The sequence below is a fragment of the Malania oleifera genome, chromosome 7, assembly GCF_029873635.1.
Source record: "Malania oleifera isolate guangnan ecotype guangnan chromosome 7, ASM2987363v1, whole genome shotgun sequence".
Classification (NCBI taxonomy): Eukaryota; Viridiplantae; Streptophyta; class Magnoliopsida; order Santalales; family Ximeniaceae; genus Malania; species Malania oleifera.
Window position 1 is genome coordinate 91,927,134 of NC_080423.1, and position 18,671 is coordinate 91,945,804.

Sequence of the window (18,671 nt, forward strand, 5' to 3'; positions counted from 1 at the left end):
AAGTGGCGAAGATGCAGCTTTCGTATTTTATCTTCCCTTCCAAAAGTCGCAGAGTGTGGACACCGGCCTTTAGTGCGCTGGTCCCACCCCAGAGGACAGACGTCTGATAAGGTGCTATCAGCCGGCCACGTGTCCCTGATGCATGACAGTGGGCCCAGATTTCGCCTCTATTATGAGAACGTGCAGCCGCGTGCAGATTATCCATCACCAATTTCTTCTTTTTTTTTTTTTTTTTTTTTTATTTTTCCAGAAAAATAAATATTTGTTTCTTAAGGGTTAAGATAAGTTTTTTTTTTTTTGGATTGAAAACATTATCCTCCTCGCTTACCAACTTGATTCTCTCTTTTATTTTAATTTTTAAAATCCCTTCAATATATAAGATAAATTTATTATTTTTTTAAAAAATTCTTTCTAATATCTTTATTTTAATTCATGATAGCTACATTGCCGGTCAAATAAATAAAGTCAAGTTTTGAAATTATAATGGGTTGGCCGAATGCCCTATGGGGTCGGTAATAATGACTCTTGCACATTCATGTGCGCTGAACAGTGTTTTGAACAGTGAATTCGAAATTGCAATTGAAAATTTGAGTTGAAATTTTAACGTACACTATAATTGCACAATTGTAGTAACTGCAATTGGCAAAACCCCAAACAGTAAAACCAAGCTCCTTAGTGACATTCCGTCGAGCACTTGGAGCCCAATCAGCTAAACAATCCACACCATAATCAAAACAAACAATAACAAAATCACCGTCGTCAATGGTAGACATCTCTTATATCTCAATCTCAAACTTCAATTTGTCATTGCATTCACAATCCCATGTCAAAAAAATCCAACATGGGACTCATGGATTAACTGGGATACAATTGAATAATCTGAGTTTATAGATCCCATAGATGACACAGACGACATGAAAATAGTCTGCGAAATCTATAACACTACACGTTTATCTGTAGTTCCCTTTGCCGCAAATGATCGAATACTTGGTGCATACACGTCCAAACTCTTTGAAAAAAATCCATCCCGAGCCTATTTCGAATCCTAACTGATATTGAAAATACCAAAACTCACATCTTTAATCCCAATGAAATCAAAACTGCGAGAACCTGCCGAATTGAACATGTAACGATCCGAAGAATAATAGTATTTAAATAATAAAAGAAAGGGAATTGAAAATAGAAACAGAAGGAGGTAGTTGACTTTGTTGACGAACGCGAAAAGTTCGTCGACGACGTTGCATTTTGGATGGGATAAATCCGAGAAATTTTCTAAGCCTCGTTGACGAACATAGGGGTTTCTTCGACGAGGGTTTATCAGGATATCATCGACGAAGTTCCGTCTCGTCGACGAGAAAATCTGAAACCACCACGACGCTCCTAAGAAATTTCTCTACAAGTCCGCCAGAGGGGATCGTCGGTGGGGCTGAGTTGGAGAACATCCAAAATTTAGGGTAAGACTTTCTACTCAATATTTGCCTATTTGATAGTTATAGAAAGTGTTGTATGCGTAAAAATATTGAGCTTTAGTTTTAGGGAATGTTATTTTCAGGGTGTTGAACAAGGAACCCTGTGGGTGAAGGAGTATTTCTCTTAGGGGCTTTTCAGGACTCAGGTAAGGGGATAAACTAAGTTAGATGTTTTTATGAAAATTATAAGTATGATTTTATAGCATTTGATTTTAGAGAATATATATATATATATATTCATTATATTGAGAAATACTGTTGAAAACAATACCATGTTCTGATTATACAAAATACCCATTTTGTGTGGCATGAGTAGAAATTATAATGAAAACTTTTTTTTGGGAATATGATAAAGATTTGGATTTGTATAAGAGAAAATCGGCGTACGAGCCAAGATTTGTATATGTTTTGCCAGCGTACGGGCCGTGCTATGTGTATGATTTTCCCGTGTACGGGTTGAGCTATAGATATATTTTGCCGGCGTACGGGCCGTGCTATGTATATGAATTGCCGACGTACGGGTCGAGTTATGGATATGATTTGCCAGCGTACGGGCTGAGTTATGGATATGATTTGCCAGCGTATGGGCTGAGCTATGGTAAAATATGAAATACCAGCGTACGCGTCGATAATTTTCATGATATACGTATATATGCAAAATGATATGATTGATTTGATAATTAATGATATGAAATATCCATGTATCATAGTTTCAGTATATGTTATATGATATCAGAACCTGGTCGGCTTGGTCTAAGCTAACACTTGCACGGTACTGTTGCTATGTGTCCATGGTCATCATGATCATGATATTTGTGTTAACGCCGCTGTACGGAGTGGTGTGAGATTGGATGGTCGATGTGGTTTTTGAGAAGTGTGTGAGTGCCCCTGGTGTACGGACCAGGTCTGGCAGACCCACCAGATTTACAGACTGTACTTTTGACTTGACAGTGGTCGGCTAACCATTGTCAGGTCCCGCCTTTGGCCCACATAACCCAGTCATGTGGGGGTAATAAATGACAACAGTCAGTTAACCTACTAGGATTGTTTTTGTATTATTATTATTATATGAGATGAAATATGTTTATAAAAATGCAGTATGTTCTGCTATGCTATGATGATATATATGTTTTCCCAGATATGACATAACAGTTTACTAAATATGTTCTGTATGGTATATGTTAAACACGGAATACTTATGTTATCATACACTAGTATTAGTTTATCTCTCTTACTGAGAGGTGTCTCACCCCGAATTTTATAAAAATTTCAAGAGCCCTTGATAAGAGAGCGGGTAAAGCCCTGCTGATCTAGTACGGTTGATCTGCCCTTCCAAAAGGGTAAGTGTTTTGATAGGGTTAGATGTATTTTGTGGGATGGTCCTAAGATATCTTTTGGGTTGTGTACTGTGTGTATATAAATACAGTGGTTGTAGTACCTCTGGTATTGTAAAGTATGGTATAATGAGATGTATATGATTGTATGTTTCCTATTGCTTAGACTTCTGCTATATGTTTTGATATACCCTTGGTACTCACTAGTCCATGTGGACTATGATCTGCTGAGTTTTGTGATATTGTATTTATATTATGGAAAAAAAATATGGAAATTAAGCAGGTCGTCATAGAACAACCATCCCGATATCATAAATTACCAAAATGTTACTGAAGATATAGCCCAAAAGATATGCACAACTCAGTAGGAAAAGAAGAATCGGCCCAATTGATGAGCAACGCTCGTGAGGCCAAAAGATTGCTAAAAAAATGAGCACAACTCATTAGGTAAGGAAGAATCAGCCTATCTGATGAGCAACGCTCGTAAGGCAAGAAGATTGCCAAAAAAATGAATACAGCTCATTAGGTAAAGAAAAATCGGTCCAACTGATGAGCAATGCTCGTGAGGTCAGAAGACTGTCCAAAAAATGAGCACTGCTCATTATACAAGGAAGAATCGGCCCAACTGATGAGCAAAAATCGTGAGGCCAGAAGATTGTTTGAAAAATGAGCACAACTCATTAGGCAAAGAAGAATCAACCCAACTGACGAGCAACGCTCGTAAAGCCAAAAGATTACCCAAAAAATGAGCACAACTCATTAGGCAAAGAAGAATCGGCCTAATTGACGAGTAACGCTCGTGAGGCCTAGAAACGGTCCAAAATATGAGCATAGCTCATTTGGTTAGAAATTGCAAAAAAAGAAGAGCACGACTCATTAAGCCACAAGCAGCCCAAAATGCCTCAAGAAAAGCTGCACGACCAAAAAAAAGAAAAAAAATAAGAACAACAATTACTCTTAAACTTTGGAAGTCAACTTCAAAAATTTGAACCTAATGGGGGACAACTGATATACCTCAAATATATCACCTACCTAGAAAAGACCAGAGCGTAGCATCATGAGGGCAGTTACTGCCCAAGTCAATCGCTTGACTAGAGCAATTGATGCCTGCCTTATAATAAGCAGAGCGATTCACGCCCGCACCATAACTCACCAATAAATGACATTACACCCTTGGGTCAATCTCCGTCACTATAAATTGGGATTTGGATGAGGGGTTAAAGTATCTCATCCTAGTACACTTTACTGTTGCATAAAAATATCTTAAGCCCATCCCTTACTTAGGCATTGGAGAGGTCCCTCGGAGTTCACCCCAGGTCCTCCAAGCCACTTTTATTTGTTTCTTTTCAGGTGGTTGTGATTAAGGGTCAATTCATGAAGACTGTTCAATTTTCGGTTGCAACCTATACTTAAAAAATTGAAAAGAATCAAATCCTTTCTACTCTTTTTATAGAGGCATGAAAGTTCTTCCGAACCTACAAGTTTGCAATAAATTTTTTATTTAAATAAATATTTTTTTATATATTAATAAATAATATTTTATAATTCAATAATATGTTTTTTAAAAATTGTTAAAAAATATAATTAATTATTTCCTATAAAATATATATAAATAATTTTTTATAGTTAATAATATGCTTACATGCATTATCTGTTACTTATATATATATAATAAAAGGTATGGCAGTAAATAGTATTGCAAAAAAAAAAAAAAAAAAATATTGCAATAGAATTAGATTTTGTATTAATAATATTTTTTTAAAAGTAAAGCTTTTCATGACTTATAATTGATACTTCCTAATATCAATTTATAATATTTTTTATAACACTAGTTATTGTTGTTGCCAAAAATTAAATAGCTTTTATTGAACTGTCATTCGTTCGTAACCACCTGAAAGGAATTAAATAATAACGGCTTGAAGGATCCGATGTGTACTCCGGGGGGTGACTCCAATACTTAAGTTAGGGAATGGAAGGTTCAGATTGCAACAGTAAATGAAAAGTAAGCGAGAATGAGATGATTACCTCCTCACTGGATCTCTTTTTATAGTGGGGTAGGCAAACCCTCCTTTAACTTGACATTTATGAGTGTGCCATTATGCTTAGAGGCTTATAGGTAACTTAAGGGAAGTTATGCAAGACATTAATAGTAGCTCTCTCGTAATTGTACCATTAAACTTAGGGGGATTATTGGTAATTTAAGGGCAGCCACGTGAGACATCAAATGTTGGTTTATAGCTGTCCAACCCTATGAGCATTCCTAACAATTTTGGGCATATCGGTTATAAAATTAAAAAAAAAAAAGACATTTGATTTAATTAAAACATACAAGGTATAGTTTGGATGAAAAAATCGATATTATTATCAATTAATTTAAGAGGTTATAAATAATAATAATAATAATAATAATAATAATAATAATAATAATAATAATAATAACTCAAAAAATCAACAATATTATTAATTAAGTTAATTGTTTCAAGAAATCTTACCTAATATTAATTAGAAATTTTTTTTGCAAATGAAAGTTAATTTTTGCCAATTTCTTATTTTTAGCTAAATTCTATTCTCTAACTTAAGAAACTTCCAAAATATACAAAAAGTTAAATCATTTAAAAACAACTTAAATAAAATGTACAAGTTTTAAATTCTCCATTTCTTCACATTAGTTGTCTACTTATAATCTTTCCTATTCTCTTCTCTAACCCACTCACTTTAGTTAATTATTTAAATGTATTTTTCAGCGTTTTTTAGCGCATGCTCATTCTTTTTCGCTTATATATATATAAATTAACTTTTAAGAACACATGCTAAGTGTGCTTTTCATAAAATAATTATGAGTAATTATTTTTTTTTAAACTTTATATTTTACTTTGAAATGTCTTGAAATTTTTAAAATCAAATGAAAAGTTAAATTGATAGTAACTATAGACCACTTTTTTTCTTTATAGCATGTGGCCCAATTCATTATGTTGCCATCCTTAAATACATAAAATCATTTAATATAAAACACTTAAACCCTTTTGCATTAATTGAAAAATTTTAGATTTTATCTAAAAGTACTTTGAAAATTTTTTAGAAGTCATTAAAACTTAAATGAGTAGAAACTATCTTATATGTCATCCTCTTGTCATTTTCTTCCTTGATGGATGTGGTTGGTACTAAATGGAGTTTCTTCCTATTTAATATTTTTTAATATAAATTATTTAAAAATAATTCTACATGAACTTTATTTTTTTTCAAATTGACGTGTCTTAAAAAATGATGGTCCATCCAATGTATATTGAAAAAAAAAATATTAGATGAGCCATCTTTTTTAATTGAAGGATGATGTGACCGATTAAAAAATGCTTAGACGAAGTAGCATTTTTAGTACACGTGACTGATTAAAAAACATTATTTCATCTACCATTTTTTGAGGTGAAAAACGCTATTTGAACCAGGGTTTTTTTGTTGGTTAAAAGTTGTCTTCTTCCTTCCTCTCTGCGCGCACGAACATGAGAGCCAAGAGGAAGAAAACTTGAAAGGGCGATGGTGGAGGATCTCAAGTGGTAGCCGGACGACCTTTTGCAAGTGACCGTTCTGCCACACAAGTACAAGTTGAATGTTGGGAGACTATTATTTAAGGAACGAAAATGAGGTATGTTCTCCTCACATCCAAGCTTGTTTAAAACCCTAGATTTCTTGTAATTTAAAATTTCAATCAAGATTTTGAATTGTTTGAAATACAAATTATTTTCTTGTATATTGAATTGGCTTAAATTGAAGTCAATTTATTGATTTGAAGTATCATTGTGGAACCCCCAAATTGAGGTTAGGGTTCTTTTTCATGCCTAAATTTTTCATGTATGTATGATGAATTTGTAAATTTTATCATCAATTTGCATAAATATTAAATTTAGTTTTAATTTTGAAGTCATAAGATTTGAATTAGAAGTTGTTTGTGTTAGGATTTTACTAAATTTCATGATTATTTGAATGTTTAATTAGTAAATGTATAAATTTTTTAGGTTAGAGTTGTATTTAATCTTATATTTATTTGAATATACAAATGATGAATATGACATTATTATTATTATTATTATTATTATTATTATTATTATTATTATTATTATTATTATTATTATTATCAATTTGCATGATTATTAAAATTAGTTTCAATTTTGAAGTCGTATGCTTTGTATTGGAAATTTTTAATGTTAGGGTTTTTATTCAATTTAATAATTATTTGAATATTGAATCAGTTAACGTATAAATTTTTGAGGTTAGGGTTTCATTTCATCTTATGTTTATTTGAATACATAAATGATGAATGTGTAAATTTTATTTCAATTTGCATGATTATTAAATTTATTTTTAATTTTGAAGTCATATGCTTTTATTGTGGCGTTTGAAATAACATGAGGTAGAAGATAAATCAAATAATTATAACCTAATTTGATAATTTGTATGATTGGAGAATAATTATAGCATTTTCATTTAATAAATGAATGGAGCTTTGACACCTTTTTTTTTTTGGATCAGTAAATGATAAATTGTATTGATCAAAATGGATATGTATATAGAAACTCTAAGCATACCCGTGAGGATGGAGGCCAAAACCCCCAAACAAAGAAACATCAAAAGCAATTACACTCAACCTAGGCATACCCAGGAACGCAAAGGCCAAACAAAGCTCAAATAGCAAAACCAAAACATTAGAATAAAATTCAACATAACGATCGACCGAACAAAGTAGAATTGACAATGTTCAGGCGACCGAGTTCATTTTACCCAACAATCCAAAAACTCAGTCGACCGAACCAGAATTTAGGAGACCGAAGCTTCTCACAAAAAGACGGGAACATCTAGCAAAACTTGACGTACAACTAAATGAACATGTGTATTTTAAGAGTATTATTAAGGAAAAAAATGGACAACTACTAATTATTAGGTAAGTTAGCAAATCTAGTTCCTTAAAAAAAATTTACTTTTAAAAGAACTAACTATTATTAACTGGAAATAAGCTTATATATTATTTAAAAAGAATAAAATTTATTTACACATCTCAAGTTTTTAAAATAATTGATTTGCATATCCTTTCGTGTTTTTTTTTTTTTTAAAAAAATAAAATAAAAATATGTAGCCATCCACATACTTTCTATGAAATGTTAACACCAAGACCCTCCAGTGATAGTTAAACATTAAAGTTTATGATTTTGCTTTTATTCACATTTGATAATAAATTGTAAATCACAAGTGGAAAAATTAGACCAATGTAAAAAATGAAAAATAAAATGTGGAACAATCTAAAAATCAATAATTGCGTAGAGACTTTGTTAAAACATCAATTAATAAAACATCAAAATTGGATCAAAATATATCAAGATTGGAGAAGTAAAGGATGCAGTAAAATAAGATAAATAATTGGAAAATAGAGAGGAAGTTAAAAGAGAGGATAAAAGTGAAGGCAAACTAGGGCTGAACGCACAATACTCCAATAGACTTTCTGAGAATTAATATCAAATCCTAATTATTTAAATATAATTATCAAATCTAAAAATTAGAGCAACACATACTTGTAAAATATTTAAACCATAAAATCATTAGATACTCATAAAGACCCTAGATAATCTACTAGATTATTAGCTTATACAATTGTATTATAAAATGATGCAAAGATGGGAAAAAAATCCTAGAAATATGAAATTAAAGATTGCCAAAAAATTCAAAAATACCAAACATTTTCATTAGAGGCCTTGAAACTCATTTGCATTATTAACCAAAAGAAGAGAGCAAAAATGAGGACAAAACTCAATTATAGCCAAATGTTCAATATTTAAATCTACCTCTCATGGTTTCATAACAAGCCTGTATATAGCCTTTAAGAGTACACCTAAAATTTGAGCATTGCGCCAAATAGTTTGCACAAGTCATGAAGTTGTTTAGTAAAGGGCATGTAGAAGATGACCTAGATCAACCAGTTAGGCAGTTAATGAGTCCCTATGTTTAGTAGGGTTAGCCTAGGGCTTTCTTCCTGCTCTAGGAGCTCATAGAGTTTACGTTTAAGTAAGGTAAATTTGCGAGTTTAGCAATGTAGATTGTAGGCCCCCAACTTAACCCTAGGCATGGATCATATTCCCCAAAGTTTTGGGAGGACTATGGCAATATTACTAAGAGGAATATAAAGAACAAATAACAATGAAAAATTGCATGAGACTGACATCATCATCCGAATTGGTAGAAGTTGAAGGGGTAGCCAAACCCTTTCACATGTCCAAAATTAACAGTAGAAACATAGGGTTCTATTGTTAGCATCAAACATTTTTAGGAGAAGGCTGAATTTATGGCTTCAAAACTCTCTAATGTATGTAGTAATTGGAAGTTTTAATTTGACTATAATACTACATTTTGGTTAAAGATAGACAGTATATAGGTAGCAACATTGTGTCAGTTACATAGTAATTGAAAGTTTAATCGGTGAAATTGGCTAATTTTTACTTCTATTTGATGATGACTATGAACTTAATAGTTTGGTTTAAAGTGTTAAATTTTGTATGAACTTAAGCTATAATACTAGAGCAGTTGATGGTAATAATGTTGATTTGAAGTTAAAATTAGAAGTTTTAGCCTCATATAGACAAAAAAATTGTCATGTGATGACATTGTAGTTTAGGATCATTGCAGAATATTAAGGGGGGAAAATAGTGCGTTTAAGGTTGAATTCATGAGCTCTTAAGAGACAAATTAGAGTATCATGTATGTATATACTGTGAATATGGTTATCTTGATATGTAAGATAATTGATTATAGGGCAACCTGATGCACAAAGCTCCCGCATATGCCGGATCCGGGGAAGGAGTGGACCATAATGGGTCTATAGTATGCAGCCTTACCTTACATTTTTGTAAGATAATTGATTATAATGAAACAAATTCTAAGAGTTAGGGTTTTGTGTTTCTCATAAATATTTTTCATTTCGAGAGTACTACTCCAAATGGCAAGAAGTTCAAACAGTGTTTCAGTGATTGTACTATTGTATATGGGGAAATAAATACAAGAGTGGATGAAGTTGGTTATATCACTCAAACAGTTAGAGCAACTCGAATTGGAAATATGGCAAAATTAAGCAAATTATATGACAAAATATACAAATATCTGCATATTGATCCAAATCAATATGTGTTGTGGGTTACTGCGAGATATACTATGAGGGGAAAAATGATACAATATTATTCTAGATTGTTCCTATGTAGGATGATTATGATCTATACATCACCTTAGACCCATAGAGCTCATGCCCTAATATTTACATTGTAGAATTTTATATCGAAATCATTCCTTAAGCAACTATTCCGGAAGTTGGTGTCATTGATAATGGGCGAATGTCGACACTTGTCGAACCATTTTTTCAAGCATAGGAGCACACCCAATTAGAACCTCCTTTACTACATGTATATATGGTGGGGACGATATGGCTAATGTGGATTTGAACAAAAGCCCAGGAACGTCATTTGAGCCGCCTTCTGATTCTGAGTACGACATGAATGAGAAGCACAAGAGTGTAGATGTTCCCACTAATTTGTATGCAATTGTAAACATTGCATTGGACATGGGGATGAGCATCACAAATTATGTTGATTTATAGGATGAGGAGAACGTCAAGCAAGAAACTGTTGAAGGGTTAAATGACTTCGACGATTATGCAAACTATAATGTTAGTGCGGAATCACAACCCTTCCTCGATCAAATGAATGATGATGGCCACAATAGATGGTTTGTGGACCAACCTCCAATGTACACTAACATTGATGTGGAGGTTTGTTGATGTAATATGTCAAGTTAAGTTCCTTGTGTAGTTTACTCATTGGGATGAGTCATTCGATTTGTGCAAGGGGATGATCTTTGACTCAAAGGATTAGTTGATAGCTACGATGTCTATTTATCATGCTCGAATGCACCCATGGCTTCTATATGGTGCAGTCTAACCCACAATTATGAGTTTCTAACTGTAAGGAGGAATCTGAATGAAAATGCAGATTGCGTGCCATGTTGCGAAAAAAAACATAGTCTATTTGAAATCACTTAATATACAAGATCGCACATGTGCTTGAATAAAATGCCATCGCAAAATCACAACCAAATTACATCGTCTCTAATTTGTGGAGAGATGATGACTATGATAAGGGGAGATGCGTATACTTCAATCGCTATCTTGAAATAATTTTTAGATTATCATTTTGGATATTCTATATTGTACAAGAAGGTGTGGTTGAGAAAGCGTAAGGCTATTGCTCAATACTTCGGTGATTGGTAGATCTCGTATCATAATTTGCCGAAGTGGATGGAAGTCATGTGTGTGCACAATCCTGGTACTATAGTTAAGTGGAGGTGAAGTAATATTCATGAGTATGAAAATTAGGCCATGTTCGTATATGTGTTTAGGTCATTTGCAACATCGATAGAGGGTTTCCTTCATTGCCCACCCATTATATGTATAAACGGTATACACTTATATGGAAAGTATAAAGCAAGCTTTTGATTGCTACGAATCCTGACGCAAATGAACAAATATTTCCCCTTGCATTCGGCATTGTACAAAAGGAGAGTTTTGACACATGAAATTGGTTTCTCTATTGTCTTTGTTATGTTACTGACAAAGATATGCTCTGCCTAATAACAAATAGACATGTAGGTATAATAGCGACCGTGCAACGAAATCCTAACTGGCAACCATCGTGTGCCTACCACCAATTTTGCCTTCGCCATGTTGTCAAAAACTTCAACAATAAAGTTGGAAATGTCATTCTGAAGTGGATGGTGGAGCAAGCAGGGAGGAAACATCAAATAAAAAGAATTTAATAAGTGGATGGAAAAGATAATTGTCGAATGTGGGCAATGGACAAAGTTATTTTTTGATCAAATCCCTTCTCATATGTGGACTTAATGGCACGACGGTGGACGAAGGTATGTGAACATGACCACTAACCTTATTGAGTGTTTCAATGTTTTCTTTAAAGGAGCACGTAGTTTTCCAATAACGGTTATTGTCTAGTTGACTTTTTTATCATGTCACCAATTATTTCAATAGTTGATGGGAGACAGATTGCAAAGCAATTACCACAATGAATGCATTTACTCCATATATCATGTTATGCACCCATCATGTTATGCATGGAAAGAATAAAGATAAAGACCACTAGACATCGGGTGACAACATTCAACTGATCAAGAGATACCTTTAGCACAACAACAATACAACAAGGGTCACATAAAGAAAACAATGTTCAAACTCTGAGCATCCATGAACGACAATGCTCAAATAAGAAGTGACAAGATTTAAACTTTTCTTGCTCCCACCTATTAACTGTATGTGCTGAGATACGATTGAATCTTATGAGGTTCATTGACCATTACTACAGCAATGCAGAACACTATACAACGTATACAACTTATTTCAATCCAATCAAACATCAATACTATTGGTCGGAGCCAAGTACACCAAAATTGTATGCAGATCTTGCTTTAGTTTGACACAAGGTTCGTCCTTAGAGCTTACGTCTACGCAATGAGATAGACGTAAAATAGGGTAGGAAGAAGAACATGTCTAACATTTGCAATGAACAAGGACATAATAGCACGAGGTCTCTGAGAAGGACTATAGTTGGGGATGGAGCAGACCTACCACATTGATACATCATCTCCTTATTATGCCAAGTCAAATCGACAACGTCACTATAAAAAAGTGGGAAGTTGACGTCAATAATCTTATTTTTAACTTGAAACCCGTAGGTTGTATGATTCCAATTAGTTAGTGATATGTATTTGCCTTTTCTTCTTTACAATACCGATCCAAGATTGATCAGTCATTTTGACCTGATGTTGGGTAATCAACATTACTCAACTCAAGCCTGGGTAGACGGTCATGTAGAGTTGCTATACTATCGTGGTGGCAGTAGTTCATGGAGCGACTTTTTGATGCAGATCAGCACATCATCTAGTGGATACAAGCATCAGGGTTCTATGACTTGTACCGTATTGGCCACATCGAGCTCGATTGACATCTAATGGCCGCATTTGTCGAGCGAAGGAGGCTATAGGTGCACGGGTTTTACCACCCCCATGGTAAGGCCACAATCACACTACAGGACACGACTATTCTGTCTTACCTTCCTATTGATGAAATACCCATCACTGGTAATACAAGTGGACCAGCAGAATATGAGCCCGACTAGTAAGGACGAGTGACACTGCATTGTATGTGCCACAATCTATTAGGAGTTACCTCACTTGATGCATCAATTTGGTTAAAACAAAAAAAAGTTCAGTTCGAACTAATTTTAAATAATTTATAAGAAAAAAAATATTAAATTAGGAAAAAACTCTACTAAATTTACATAAGAATTTATTCATGTAAGGTACTTTTTGTAACGACCCGAAGAATAATGGTATTTAAATAATAAAAGGGAGGGAAATGGAAACAGAAATAGAAGGAGGCAACATGAACGACATTGCATTTTGAATATAATAACTCGGAAAATTTTTACATAGGGTCTCGTCGATGAACACAGGGAGTTCGTCGACGAGCGCATAAGTAGGTCTCGTCGACGATGCCACGTCTCGTCTGCGAGAAGATATCGAGAGGGGTTTTTGGACAATCTAAATTTCGTTGACGAAGAGATTGGGTTCGTCGACGAAATTAGTTAAGGACTCATCAATGAGGTGACGTGTCTCGTCGACGAATCCGGCCCTATGAATAGTAAAAACTCGAATTTTTAGCATTATTTGGCACAAAACACTCCCTTTTTCTCTTTCTATGTCCCTCTCCCCTTCTCTCTTCGATTCTGACTCTGTTTCTTGTCGGATTGAAGATCTGAGGCTACCACGACACTCCTGGAAAAGTTCTTTGCAAGTCTGCCGGAACTGATCGTAGGAGAAATTGGTTTGTAATTCATCCCAAATCTAGGACAAGGTATTTTATTCAGATAATGCCTTCCTTGTAGTTATAAGAAATGTTGTAGGTAAGAAAATACTGATATTTTGTTTTGGGGGATGTTGTTTTTAGGGTGTTGAGTGGAGAACCTTGCGGGTGTAGGGTTAGAGTTTAGTGAGAGGTTTTTCAGATTTAAGGTAAGAGAAATATGCTATGCTAAGAGTTTTAAGAATGTTAACAGAGATTTCATAGATACATATATACCAGTTTATTATACAGTTTTACAGAATATGAGTTTTAATGTTTGTGTGACCTGAGTAGATATTTACCTGATGTAGAATTTATACAGTGTTTCAGCATATCATGTTATATATATATACAGATATTCACAGATATTTAACAGACATATTTATACATATTTTATTCAGTTCAGTATATTATAGTATTTACAGAATACCATATTTTCCTAAATGCCATAACACAGTTTATATAGACAAATTATACAGACAGTTTATAAAGACAAATTATATAGTTATAGCATCAAGATGCTACAGCCACTTAGATATTACAGTATTTACAGTACAGAATCATAGCGTTATGACTATTTTGGAAACATGATGAAAATAGCAAATATATATATATATATATATATATATATATATATATAAATGTACTTATATAGTATCAGATCCCTGTGGAAATATTACAGATAGATACAATTTACAGAGCACGGTACCGTTGTTATATACAGATAGAGTGCAACTACATATCTCAGATAGTGTGTCAGTATCGTCTAATCGTGCTCAGAGATTATGCAGCTCCCCAGAACGCTGGGTTGAGGGGGCCGATTAGACGAGGTAGCAGCTAGTCCTGAGCTTAAGAGTGGATGCAGTTTGGCCGGACTGAGGTAGTGTAGAGTATGATGACTTACTTGGAGGGCCAACTAGGTTAAGTCTCGCCTATGGGCCGCATAACCCTGTCATGAGGGGTCAATCATGACATGCAGAATCCCAGGGAAAGAACACAGTTATGTATATGTATACAGTTTTACAACTTTTATTGTATATAGTATGTTATAGCAGTATAAATGATAGAAAATTCAGATGATACAAATGTTTTAAGCTACTACATATGTGTTTGACAGTTTTGCCAGATCTTGAAGTTTTAAATATTATTATTATTATAGTTTTATAACTCGGTCGCCACACACTAGTAATAGCATATTTCCACTTACTGAGCGTTGACTCACCCTTTTACTTTACCACTTTTCAGGTGAGCCAGTTAAGTGAGTAGATCAGACTCGCAGATAGGGAGTTGACTTGGCTACTCTAGTTATAGGGTAAGTTTTTATGTAGTATTTTGTATTTTTGGGATAGTTGACATTGGAGAGAGAGATGTATTATGTAGTTATGGTTGAAAATACTGAATTCTGGTATTTTATATATATATATATATATGTATGTATGTATATGTGGTTATGTGATTTATTTTTTTTGCTGCATAGGGGAGCTCATTGTATTCAGATATTGAAGTAATTTGCTAAATTTATATATATAAAAAAATGGAGAAATTTTGAGGATGGTACACTTCTACCTTTATTTTTGGTTTTATTTAAGAGATTAATTACGAAGAAGATGCTAGATAAAGAAGAGGTATGAATTAAAATATATATATATATATATATATATATATATGAAAATTTGTTGTGTTCATTTTTTATTTTTGTTTATTAATAAAAATAAAAAATTACTCTACTACGATTAAAACTAGAAAAAGTTAATTGCTTTTTTATATTAAAAAAATTAATTGTTAAATCATGGATAAAATCAAGTTTTTACTGTAGGCTATATACTTTATTTTTTTTCTTACTTTCTTTAATAACTAAACATAAAAATATGAATTCCTTCATATTTTTATTTCTTTTCCTTAATATTTTCAAATTCGAAACAAAACTTTAAAATAATTCTATATGATTTTTTCTTTAAATATACTAACAATATTTGTGTACTTTTAATAAAGAATATTAAGCTCTAAGATTACATTTGGTTCATGGGATAGTAATATAACGAGAAATTTAGAATAAATGTAATAGCTATTTTTATATATTTTTTATTATTTAATCAACATATAATAAGGAAAAAATAGACATTCTTGGTTGGTGTGATTGTAGGCATGATTGTAGGAGATAATTGTGGATAAATAGTTGGCGTGATTGTTGGAGGAAATTACATATAAATAAATATTTCCGTAATATAAACCCAATCATCTTGTAAGAAAAAAAAAAAACAGAAAAATATACAGAATTTTTTTTTTTTTTTTCATTTTCTATGATGGTATCAGAGCAGGTCATAGGACCTCTAATTGATTAATTTTTTTTTTTTTCTATTTATCACCTCATCGACAAAGGCATTCTGGAATCGGGTTACGATCACAGCAACGACAGCAGCCGATCCTGATCCCGGCTCTCGATCACTGCAATGGTAGCAACGCAAACATGATCTACTTCGACGGCACCACGATCCTGAACAACACGTACTGACCCTTCAGACGCTTCGACACCTTCCTGATCTACCTCGACGACACAATGGTCCTCAACAACAAGTCCTGACCATTCAGACGCTTCGGCAATCCGGCCACCAGATCATTGCCGTCGCTGTCGCGACCACGCTTCGGCACCGATCTCTCTAGTATTTGCTGTTTCGACTCCTCCGCTATGCGTGACTCGTCTTCCTCACACTCCACTGTGCAGGTATGATTACATCATCAATCATTCAATTTAATAATTAGAAAAAAGGGGCACACCTTCTGCAGCAACGTGGCTGGATTTATACCCCACTTATTTTTTTTAAAATTTTTTTTCTCGTTCCCTTACCCATCTGTAGATTCTCTGACAATCGCAGCAGCTTTGCCAACGAAAACTACCCGAACAACCTCTCTGTATAGTCCATATCCAGAACAGAGTCCGAAACCAAAGGACCAATGCTGCCGGTGAAGATCGGCGGTTTCTTGACCAACTCTGAACTCTGAACTTCCAACCTAGAACTTGTCAACAACTAATTTTGCTATTTTGGAGTTGTTTTCTTGATAAGGTTTTATCAATGGAGGACACCGGCGACCCCGGCAACTCTACGGCTACCGACCATATGACATTCGACTCCAATGATTTCTCACACACTTCTCGACCGCGATGCATTAGCCCGGTGACTTTGTCACCTTCTCTCACATTATCTAATACTTTATTGGTTCCTCTTTGTCTCATAAGTTACTATTTGTTAGACAAGTAACAACAGACTTAAATTGTACTGTACTCATTTATTCTACTTTTTGTTTTTTTTTTAGTGTAACACCCTAACTTGGGTCTATCAGAGAGCACTACATCACTTCTCCTTCACCTGGACCAAACAACAGGGGAACGGGCCTTATCGAACTAATGACTGGTATAGATACCCCCATTTTAACCAAGTTACCCCAATCAAACCTAGCAAAGCAAGACTTAACTTTGAGATCTAAATGACTCGGAATTTTAAAATTGAGACCCTGAGTACTCGTGATTTTCATGAAAAAGAGTCGAGCCCTTTTAATCTCCTTTAGACATCCTCAATGGAGTCCCTATAGTTCCTAAAGTCACTATAGCCTAGGCTTCATTGTCCTTCAATTTCAGAGTCAAAGTCCTATTCTTTAAGCTGTATATGTACTTTCAAAAAACCCAAAATTAGTTCAGGGTACTCATTTTGATCGAAAGTGATCCTTTAAATTTTAGAGTTATCGTTCTCTATGATAGACCTGGGTCTTATTCTCCAAGTTTTCAATTTTAATATCAAAATCCAAAAACTTAGTTTAGAATTCATTTTTCCTCATAATGAGTCTAGGATTTCAAAATTCAAAAATATCATTTTAGAGTCCTCATAATGGATCGAGTATGGACATTTAATTCCAAAATCATTTGTTGTGGTCCTCTAAGATTTAATTTCTAAGCCCAGGGATTAGTCTTAGTTAATAGAGTCTTTTAAGTTTCCATGAATCTAGGAGTTCTCAAACCTTGAATCAAGCTTTCAAAATCTTAGATAGTTTGAAATTGGGTCTTAATTTCAAAATCAATTTGTGTTTAGGTATTAAAGTTATATCTTGATGACTGCATTTGTTTGGTTGAAATTGGTCAACTGGTTTGATCAAAATTGGTTAATTTATTTGGTCAAGATTAGTCAACGTTGGGAGTTGTGACTTAGGAAGGGGTACGTTAGTTGTTCAACATAGAGAGCACATGTGCACATACACACATAGGCATTTAAACATACAAATGGGAAAGTGTAGAAATATACAAGATAAAGGAATTAAAAATAAAATACACACAAGGGAATGTTACAAATGATAGTTGCACACAAGGCAACTTGGGAGTACATGTACATACATACCTCACTCACAAATAAATACAAAAATACACCAAAATTCAAATGAAAAGTTCCATGCCATCCACTCTGGGGTTGCTAGCTGGACCTCCCCAGCTCACCTGCGTATAAGGCAAAAATAGTCTATTAGCAGCTAGAATCCAAAAAAAATAAAAACAAATAAAAATACAAAAATTCAAAAAGCAAAAAACAGATGCTGAATACTCCACTCCCGAGCTGCTAGCTGGAAGAGCCCTGAAAGCCCGCCATTCTTGTAATGCCACCTGGATCTCTTGAGCCACCTGCGCACCAAAAGGAATTAGTTGGTTAGAAGGAATTTCAAGAATGGAAATGGAAATTCACATGCGCAAGGAGGAAAGGACACCTAGAAAGTAATATTCCCTCTCTGTCATTCCGTTATGGGGAAATTAGTGCCAAATGGGCAGCCCAGCCTCCCTATAAATAGGGAGGTTCCCGCACTGTAGCAGACACCTTAGGGAGCACAAAATTACCTTGTGAAAATGAGAGAGAGAAAAAAAAAAGCATACAGAAGCCCTGCAAGAATTGGGAG

At 34.0% G+C, this 18,671-nt stretch overlaps 1 long non-coding RNA gene across 2 annotated transcripts; it reads left to right on the forward strand.

Annotated features, from left to right (window-relative positions):
• The first annotated feature begins 6,220 nt into the window (after positions 1-6,220).
• Positions 6,221-17,104, forward strand: LOC131159877 (uncharacterized). 2 transcript variants are annotated; one of them, XR_009137880.1, is made up of 4 exons: positions 6,221-6,443; positions 14,988-15,054; positions 16,122-16,464; positions 16,598-17,104. It is a non-coding gene; the product is annotated as an uncharacterized LOC131159877 (long non-coding RNA). The 2 variants fall into 2 exon arrangements; XR_009137879.1 differs by lacking the exons at positions 16,122-16,464; positions 16,598-17,104 and having other exon boundaries at positions 14,988-15,294.
• Positions 17,105-18,671: the final 1,567 nt, after the last annotated feature.